The following is a 10483-nucleotide window of genomic DNA, read 5'->3' as shown; positions in this document are numbered from 1 at the left end:
ATAGATACCATGCGCAAAGAAATGTCTCTGCATATTGGACGTTGAAATGGAGGCCCCGTAGAACAGCAGGCGGGTCTTCCTCTTCATTTGCCGCTTTCTCATTGGTTCAACTGTTCTTGTGTCACGAAAAGTCCCGGGTTGAGCCACATTGTTAAGTGAATGTGCATCGAGTAGTGAAAACTAACATAAAATCTGCAAAGATAAAAAAATAGCGTTCCACGTATCTTTAACCTGAACTGAGAGTTTGGGAATACTTTATGTGAGCATTGCGCAACGAAGAGGAGCACAGTCTTACAAAAGAAAGCGACAGCAGCAGGAAGACGAGCACGACGGTGAGTACGAGGCGTGCTAAAGGGGACTGAGCTCATGGGTAAAAGCAGCACGAGATACTGCTTTGCTCCGCAACTAAATAGCGTAATAGAATACTGCGCATATTTAATGCTTTAGATGAGTAGATTTTCACTTCAAATTAGAACGTTAATTTTTGTAGTTAGATCAGATCGGTAGTTCTTGTTTGTGTGCTCGGATTCAAGGTTGCTCTGGGCTCAAGCATGCAGTCCATTTTGTTGTGACGCTGGACTTTAATGTCCCTTGAGAACCAGTTTAGCTTCGTGTATTTTTCTTGCTGATTGCGCCGTATCGTCCAAGTATTATGTAAGCTATCGAATAATAACTTAAATAAAACGACTAAAGTTGTAATTCCCATCCGATGTTTGTGCAATTCGTGTTATGTTAATTGAAACTGATAGAAACTGAGACTTATAGCATAGGCATAGATTTTGGTGGTATTGACAGTAGCATCACTAACATAGCATCATAACAGTTGTCACTGCACAGTGTTGAAGATATAGCATGGTGCACCTATTATTTCTAGGTACTTTATTAAATGTTTAAAGAGAGTTTGAAACTAGAGAAGTCCAAGAAGTTTGTTATATGTATAAAAAAATAATGTGTGTTTGTTTTGTAAACTGTTGTATTTTGATTTGTGTAAAATGTTTGTAATGTAAGCAATTCTTGTTATAGAGTACACGACCACAAGGATAATGGACACATGGAGTTTGTTTATAGATTGTGTACTCCCACACTAAGGTAAGTTTGATTAGACTTCTTCTTTTCTTTTTTTTTTTTTGTTTGGCCGTTTCAAAATCTTCACAATATGTGAAATGACACTTGTGGGTTTTTAGCTTCCATACACAGATACAAAAAATGTTTTCCCTGATGGTAGTGAGAGGAAGTATTAGTGCTTACTGCCAATTAACTTAACTGATATGTTGCTTTATTTTATACAATAATGGCCATAAAGCAAACACTTTGTCTTCCTAGCCAAAGCAGTGTCCTGTTACTTGGCTACATACACTTACGTATAACACACCAGCTAGTACACAGAATTGATAGTTAGTTCCCCTAAAGCAGTGGTTTTCAACCAGGGGGACGGAACCCACTAGGGGGCCTAAACAAATTTCCAAGGGGGCCTCAAGATGTCTTGAAATTATTTAAAATAAAATAAAAATGAACAAATTTAAAATATAACTTCATTTAAATGCTGAAATGAGTTAAAATCATGATGTAGGACTGCAACATAAACGTACAATTCCTGAAACGTTTGGAATCACAAAATTAATCGTGATAAGTATTTTAGTCTTTTGACACTTCTAGATTCTGTGGCTTCGAAAATTGTCTTGGACAGTGGGGGGCCCTCGGATTCAAAAAGGTTGAGAACCACTGCCCCTTTCAACTAGTGGCACACTTTCACTGTGTGTGTATATCATCCTCTTATCTTACTTGAGCATCAAATTTGAGTGACTTGAATGCAAGCATTTGTTTACATGCCAAGACAGTATGGGATTCCTAGGATAGAGGAGACTAATTCACATTGTATGTTAATATTTACTTCAGTTTGTCATAGCAATAGCACTGGTTAGTTCACCCAAGAGTTCATTTTTTTTACCTACCCAAATGTTCTTATTAACCTATATAATATTCTTGCTTCTGTGGAACAAAAAAGGAGATAATTAAAGGATGTCCATGGCTGAATTCAATAAAATGGCAGGACATAGAGACTCACTTTAATGCTTAAAACACCCAAAAGTGTAATAAAAGTAGTCCATGTCACTTGTGCATCATTCATATGACATTCAGTCACTTAGTATAAACGGATCTTGATTTAAGTCGTTATTCACTATAAAATCTATTTAAATGGTTAATAAAATACATAAACTGCACTGCAATTCAAATATGCTACGTCAATACATCAAACCTCATTGGTTCTTGTATGTCTTGTGACCAAATGTCACGTTGCAAGAACCATTGAGGTTTGATGCTATTGATGTGCCGCCCTGTTGGATATATGTTCTGTTTGCAATGATTTGATGTGAGAGTGAATAACAACGATTTATGGTCTGTTCATCATAAAAATGGACTACTTATGACACTTTTGGGAGCTTTATTAAATGTTCAAATGAGTCTCTGTTTCCTTTGGTTTTCCGCAGAAGAAAAAGTCAAACAGGTTTGTAATGACATGAGGCATTATAATTGACATTATAATGACAGAATTTTCAGTTGTGGGCGAAGGTGGAAATTCTATCATTACGCTCATGTTGTTCCAAACCTGTATACTGTTATTTTCTGTGGTTCACTAAAGGAGAATCTTAAAGCTATTCCCCATACAACAACAGTTCACTCATATGGTGCTTATTGCGCAAGCTGGACATCAGGAACGTCAAACACCTTCAATTCCTGTGTGTCTCATGACCAAACATTGTGATGGCAAATGTGTATTCGAACACAGGGATTTTCCTTTTTGAGAATGCTGTCCATTTAAGAGCGCTGTCCTTTTAAGAGAGCGTGTTAAAAGGGGAGTTGCTGTGCAATGTGTATGTAACAATACATTGCTGCATGCATTTATGCAATATTTGTTAAGTTCTGTTACTATTTGAAGTATATTACTTTGAAAAAGTGTTGTTACTTTGAAGTCTGTGAGTAGCTTATTTCAGCTCCAGATTATGCTAGTTCATTTATCCACCTATGGCATTAGCCCAAGCGCAGATTTTCATATCTAACTACACAACTGTCAGACTGCCTGAATCACTGTACTGCTCCCATTACGCAACAAGGTTTCTTGTCATCTTTCGTCTTCCTGTCGTAGCAGCGCATATACTACACAACAGATCCCAGACGTGGTGTACAAATTACAAGATCATTGGCCAAGAGGCATCCCTGGCCAACAGCAAAAAAATAAAGTTTTTTCACGTAATTTTTCGTGAGAAATTAGTGATCACAGGTTTTTTCCAGAGGGTCACGATCAGCTCACTATCCAAACATTGTCTGTGTCCTGATTTTATCTAAAAACAAAATAAAATAAAAACACCTGTTTAAATGGCCCAAAATGCATCTTAATACCAGGGGCTTCATGTATAAAACGTTGCGTAGATTTCATAATAAAAATGTGCATATGCGCACAATGTTTCCGATTTATAAAGCCGTACGTTCACCTAAACCTGCACAAATTTTGCTTTATAAATCCCAGTTAGCTTTTGTGTGTATATGCACATGCTTTATTCTCCTCCCTGTATTCTCTGTGAAATAGCCATATATGGTGAGAACAATGCCTGTTTTTACTATGCATAACCTTATCTTAATATTATTATCATATGCATATTGCCGTCATGACACTACTGTTTAAAGGTGCGAAAAATAGATAATACACACTGAAGCCTATGGGTTGCACGTGAATAGACGCTGCTGCTAAAAAATAAAATATTTTTTTAGTATAAAAATATCTAAACATCCTTTAAAGAAGATCAGTTTACCTAAGCTTCAATTGTATATTAATCAGAATGAGTTTTATTGCCAAGTATGCTTACAAATACAAGGAATTTGTCTTGGTGGCAGAAGCTTCCAGTGCACAACCAATACAAGACAGAGATAATAATAAAAAAATATAATAAAAATAAAAAGTGAATAGAAAATATAAGTATACACTGACGGCCAAAAGTTTGGAATAATGTACAGATTTTGCTCTTATGGAAACAAATTGGTACTTTTATTCAACGAAGTGGCATTCAGCTGATCACAATGTATAGTCAGGATATTAATAACGTGAAAAATTACTATTACAATTTGAAAAAAAATTCAAACTACTTCAAGAGTTCTCATTAAAAAAAAAAATCCTCCACGTGCAGCAATGACAGCTTTGCAGATCCTTGGCATTCTAGCTGCCAGTTTGTCCAGATACTCGGGTGACCTTTCACCCCACGCTTCCTGTAGCACTTGCCATAGATAAGGTTGTCTTGTCGGGCACTTCTCACGCACCTTACAGTCTAGCTGATCCCATAAAACTCAATGGAGTCAAGATTCATAACACTCTCTTTTTCAATTATCTGTTGTCCAATGTCTGTTTCTTTGCCCACTCTAACATTTTTTATTTTTTTTCTGTTTCAAAAGTGGCTTTTTCTTTGCAATTCTTCCCATAAGGCCTGCACCCCTGAGTCTTCTCTTTACTGTTGTAAATGAAACTGGTGTTGAGCGGGTAGAATTCAATGAAGCTGTCAGCTGAGGACATGTGAGGCATCTATTTCTCAAACTAGAGACTCTGATGTACTTATCCTCTTGTTTAGTTGTACATCTGGCCTTCCGCATCTCATTCTGTTAGAGGCAGTTGTCCTTTGTCTTTGAAGACTGTAGTGTGCACCTTTGTATGAAATCTTCCGGTTTTTTTTTGGCAATTTCAAACATTGTATAGCCTTCATTCCTCAAAATAATGATTGACTGATGAGTTTATAGAGAGAGCTGCTGCTTTTTTGCCATTTTTGACCTAATATTGACCTTAAGACATGCCAGTCAATTGCATACTGTGGCAACTCAAAAACAAAGACAATGTTAAGCTTCATTTATCGAACCAAATAGCTTTCAACTGTGTTTGATATAATGCTAAGTGATTTTCTTGTACCAGCTTAGCAATTTAGCATGATTACTCAAGGATAAGGTGTTGGAGTGATGGCTGCTGGAAATGGGGCCTGTCTAGATTTTATCAAATTACTTTTTTCAAATAGTGATGGTGCTGTTTTTACATCAGTAATGTCCTGACTATACTTTGATCAGTTGAATGCCACTGGTGAATTAAAGAACAATTTCCTTCCAAAACAGCAAAATCTGTACATTATTCCAAACCTTTGGCTGCCAGTGTATATAGAAATAGATATATATATATATAAACAGATATATATATATATATATATATATATATATATATATATATATAAAATACACGTATGTACAAATACAAATCTGTTATATACAAAGGGAATGTATGGCAGAAGAGGTAGGGTATGTTGGATAAATATAAATGGACTAAGCTGTGTATTGCACATAATTATTGCTCAATGGGGCATTTTTGTCTATTCATGAGATTGATAGCTTGAGGGAAAATACTGTTCCTGTGCCTGATGGTTCTGGTGCTCAGTGCTCTGTAGCGCTGTCCAGAAGGCAACAGTTCAAAAACGTAGTGGGCTGGTTGAGTGGGGTCCAGTGTGATTTTTATTTTTTTTATTTTTTATTTTCAGCCCTTTTCCTCACTCTGGAAGTGTATAGTTCTTGAAGGGAGGACAGGGGGCAACCAATAATCCTCTCAGCAGTCCCAACTGTCCTTTGTAGTCTTTAAGACTTGTTTACACAGAATACCTCATTATCTTAAGTTTCTTATTCTCAGACCATTTGGAAATTATTTTTGAGTGTATTAAACCTAAACCAAATGAATGCAATTTGGTTCTTAGTTTTTAAAATTTGTTTAGGATGTTTTTATAGACCCTTTGTTTTTTTTCTGGAAGAAGAAAAAAGGCTTTTTTTTAAATGCTCTTTTTTTTTATTTTATTTTTACTTTTATACATCATGCCCCTGGTGTAAATGGGGCCATACATCATGTAGATCCCCCTCATGCTGCCAAAACAGCTCTGACCTGTCGAGGCATGGACTCCACAAGACCTCTAAAGGTGTCCTGTGGTATCTGGCACCAAGACGTAAGCAGCAGATCCTTTAAGTCCTGTAAGTTGTGAGGTGGGGCCTGCATGGATTGGACTTGTTGGTACAGTACATCCCATAGATTGAGATCTAGGGAATTTGGAGGCCAAGTCAACACCTTGAACTCTGTCATGTTCTTCAAACCATTCCTGAACATTTTTTGCAGTGTGGCAGGGTGCATTATCCTACTGAAATAGGCCACTGCCATCAGGGAATACTGTTGAAGACAAGTCATTTTTATTTGTGTAGCGCCTTTCACCACACACATCGTTTTAAAGCAGCTTTACAGAAGATCAGGCATTAACAGAAGATAAAACTATAATGTCTTAGAGTCATCATTGTGTAATTTGATAAAATACTATTGTGAAATGTTTAAAAATAAGTAATTAAATAATTGTATTTATAACCCCAGTGAGCAAGCCGAAGGCGACTGTGGAAAGGAACACAAAAAATGTTGGTTAATGGAGAAAAATAACCTTGGGAGAAACCAGACTCACTGTGGGGGCCAGTTCCCCTCTGGCTAACATCATGAATATAATGCCAATATTATTTATGTATAGTGCAAGTCATGGTTTAAAATTATTAAACTAAGTGTTAAGGGTGTTTAAATCAAAGATTTTGTATGGACTGTAAGATTAATGACTAATGTCTTTTTAGTCCATCCTGGATTAACAGCAGAAGTTCACATAGATGCAGTTGTCCTTGTTAGTTGGCTGATGAAGGGTTTTGTTGGCAATTAATTGAAAGTCTATGTATTCCATTTCAAGAGTGTCATCCATCATTAGACCGAGGTGATGAAGCCAGAAGTTCACATAGATGCAATTGTCCTTGTTAGTTGGCTGATGAAGGGTTTTGTTGGCAATTAATTGAAAGTCTATGTATTCCATTTCAAGAGTGTCATCCATCATTAGACCGAGGTGATGCAGGCAGAGATCAGTTAGGTGCATCGCAGTTCAACCTGGCCGGTAATTTCGGTGAGGTCTATCCTAAGTCCAAGATTCAGGCTATGGCATATGAAGTATCCCATGTCTTATGGTTGGAGTTGGCATCAGTTCATCCTTCGAAGTCCATCGTAATAGACTGAAGTGATGTTTGGCTGGCACCGGCTGCTATTAGTCATACTCGCACAGCGACGCGTAGTAGTGGAGTCCAACATCAAGCAGGAATGGAGCTGGATCTGGCCGGTTCTAGTGACCTCAAGATAGGAGTCCCGAGGTTGAGACAGGGAAACAAATAAAATAAAATAATGAAGGGGTGTACGTGGTCTGCAACAATTTTTGGTAGGTGGTATGTCAAAGTAACATCCACATGAATGCCAGGACCCAAGGTTTCCCAGTAGAACATTGCCCAGAGCATCACACTGCCTCTGCCGGCCTGCCTTCTTCCCATGGTGCATCCTGCTGCCATCTCTTCCCCAGGTAAACAACGCACACGCACCCGGACGTCCACATGATCTAAAAGAAAACTTGAACTCCATTGCTCCTTGGTCCAGTTCTGATGCTCACGTGCCCATTGTAGGTGCTCTCAGCAGTGGACAGTGGTCAGCATGGGCACTCTGACCGGTCTGCAGCTATGCAGCCCTAAATGCACTGTATGTTCTGACACCTTTCTATCATTGCCAGCATTAAGTTTTTCAGCAATTTGTGCTACAGTAGCTCTTCTGTGGGATCGGACCAGATGGGCTAGCCTTCGCTCCCCACGTGTATCAATGAGCCTTGGGTGCCCATAACCCTGTCGCTGGTTCACCAGTTATCCTTCCTTGGATCACTTTTGGTAGGTACTAACCACTGCATACCAGGAACACCCCACAAGACCTGCCATTTTGGAGATGCTCTGTCGCAGTTGTCTAGCCATCACAATTTGGTCCATGTCAAAGTCGCAAAGCTTGCCCATTTTTCCTGCTTCCAACACATGAAATTCAAGAACTGACTGTTCACTTGCTGCCTAATATATCCCACCCCTTGACAGGTGCCATTGTAACGAGATAACAAATGATATTCACTTCACCTGTCAGTGGTTTTAATGTTGTGGCTGATCAGTGTACACTGATCATTGCACACAGTTTTGTATTTTCTATGAATAAATATCACATTGATTGTTTACATGCACTAATTTTCATCAAACCAAATAAATTCAATTCGATTGCAATACTGTTTATACTGTTGGGTGCATAAGTTCGCATCTCCCTTTTGTCTCAAAAGTTTAAACACTCCTTTCAGAATTTATACAAATATAAATTAAATATACATTTTCTACATAGTCTTCTTGACTATCTGGAGCTTTTCCTTATATTTTTGTCTATTTGCTTTGCTCAACATGTTCTGGAACAACCCAGACAACTTTTTTTTTTTACCCCAGCCTCTTTGGAGGACATTAACTTTCACCATCACAGTTTTTCACAATTTTTTACTGCCTTTATAGAGGGATGACAAAGAACACACACAGATACAGTCAGGACATACACAAGACACTGGACTAAACTAAATTAACAGAATCAAATGGACATTGTAATTGTTATGACGTTAAAGGACACAACAGAGGATACAGCAGAGGAAGAGCAGGAGGAATAGCCCTGGATTTTTGTTGTATTGTCACTGCTTGTATATTTATCTGAATATTGTAAATGTACATATCACAATATGTACATTGCAAGGGCTTGCTATAACGGAATTATTTTATTACTGTAATGTTCAAGGCGATGCAGATAGCAGAGAAATAATTGGGTATGCGATTGTCACTAGGTGTGTGTGCGTGTGCAGTGTGCATAGGCGCTGATCCTGTTAGTTCTCTGGGGCTCGAGATTTTCCCCATTCATTTTCTCCATTGTCATTTCAACATTAACAGACTGGGCAATAACCGGGTTTAGTGGGAGCAGGAGTTCACGTGGCTGAGGAGGGAAGGTGGCAAAATGTTCTGTGACATCTGCATAAAAGCTAACATGAGTAACGGATTTGTCAGAGGGTGCACGAAGTTGCAGAAATCAGCTTTGAATGATCACAAAAGTAGCCATAGCCACATCGAAGCTTCACGGGTGGTCAACCAGAGCGTGGCAATGGTCAAGCATGTAGAGAAATCACAGGCTGCCTGTAACGAGGCATTAAAAACACAGCTTAAGGTTGTGTTGCATATGGCAAATACAAACACCCCGAGCCACCTCTATCCTGACCTAATACACCTCTTAGAGTCTGCTGGGTGTCCAAAACTGAACAGTGCACACATGTACACCCACCTCAACACTGTCAGTCAGATGGAGGCTATAGCAATGACCATAACCAGTGCAGTGGATGACCGCCTCGCCAACAGCAGATACGTCGGTTATAATAGTAGATGAAACTACTAATATCACGGTTGAGAAAATGCTGATCACATACCTGACACTTCTGCAGAGAGGGGAGCCTGAAACTGTGTTCATTGGAAATCATGTAATATCCTCTGGCACTGCAGAATGCATCACAGCAAAAATAAAAGATGTGTTGACAGGCCGTGGTGTAGCAATGGCTCGGGTAGTTGGACTGGGAAGTGATGGAGCAAGTGTGATGGTGGGTCGAAAGGCTGGAGTTGCACGAGCTGCGTCAGAATGACTGTCCCTAACTCATAAACATTCACTGTGGTGCGCACAGAACGGCACTGGCTGCCCGTGATGCCTCCAAGGCTGTGCGTGAAATAAGTGCATATGTCACCACTATTAATAACATATACACATACTACAAGAATTCCCCTATTCGAACACAGATTAAATGAACTCCAAAACGAAATGGAGGAACATAACATGTTGAGCCTAAAACAACCATCGGCTACGCGCTGGCTGTCATTGGGCGGTTAAGGGCATACATGCCAACTGGGTTTCTCTGGTGTCAGAGTTGGAGGAGGAGGAAGCTGCAAGAGACTGCCCGGTAGCTAAGGGTATTAGAAAGCACCTCCAAAAATACACATTCCCTGCCTTAACTCACCTGCTGACTGACATCTTGTCCTTGGTGAACCGCATGAATCTCATGTTCCAAAAAGATGTTAACATCTCCTCCGTCCAACCTATCGTGAACATGACCCTTGCTAGCCTAGAGGACTTGATGAGTGGGCCAGGTGAGGCAGAGACAAAATTCAATGAGGCTTTACCTGACGGCAAGTTCTGTGGCATAACGCTGATGCAGGCAGACGCGCAGAGCTTTTCAGTTTTGTGCACGGAGTACATCGCGGAGGTCACCAAATCTATCAGAAAAAGATTACCATCGGAGCATGTGGGCCTCATCGCTGACCTCGACACCATACTCGATGCATCTCGCTTTCCGGTTGCTGACAACGCATTGTAGAGCTATGGGCTGGATGCTTTGGAGCGCGTCTGTGACAACTACGGGTTACAGAGGGGTGCGGCTGCGCCACTGGTTCAGGAGGAGCACATGCTGCAAACTTTTGATTGCTTCCCTGGGAGAAATGTTTCCCGACTTCAAAACTTTGGCTGAAGTAGCGTAGG

General features: G+C 39.6%; 1 protein-coding gene across 1 annotated transcript in view; it reads left to right on the top strand.

Annotated features, from left to right (window-relative positions):
* Positions 1-34: 34 nt before the first annotated feature.
* The window catches only part of LOC127454042 (uncharacterized), a 30957-nt gene continuing 20508 nt past the window's right edge, over positions 35-10483 (top strand). Inside the window, exons 1-2 of the mRNA XM_051720972.1 lie at positions 35-332; positions 1024-1089. The gene's annotated coding sequence lies outside the window, so the exon portion shown is untranslated. The remainder of the gene's footprint in view (positions 333-1023; positions 1090-10483) is intronic.

This window comes from Myxocyprinus asiaticus, chromosome 16 (genome assembly GCF_019703515.2).
Source record: "Myxocyprinus asiaticus isolate MX2 ecotype Aquarium Trade chromosome 16, UBuf_Myxa_2, whole genome shotgun sequence".
NCBI lineage: Eukaryota > Metazoa > Chordata > Actinopteri > Cypriniformes > Catostomidae > Myxocyprinus > Myxocyprinus asiaticus.
This window is presented reverse-complemented; position numbering and strand designations above follow the sequence as displayed.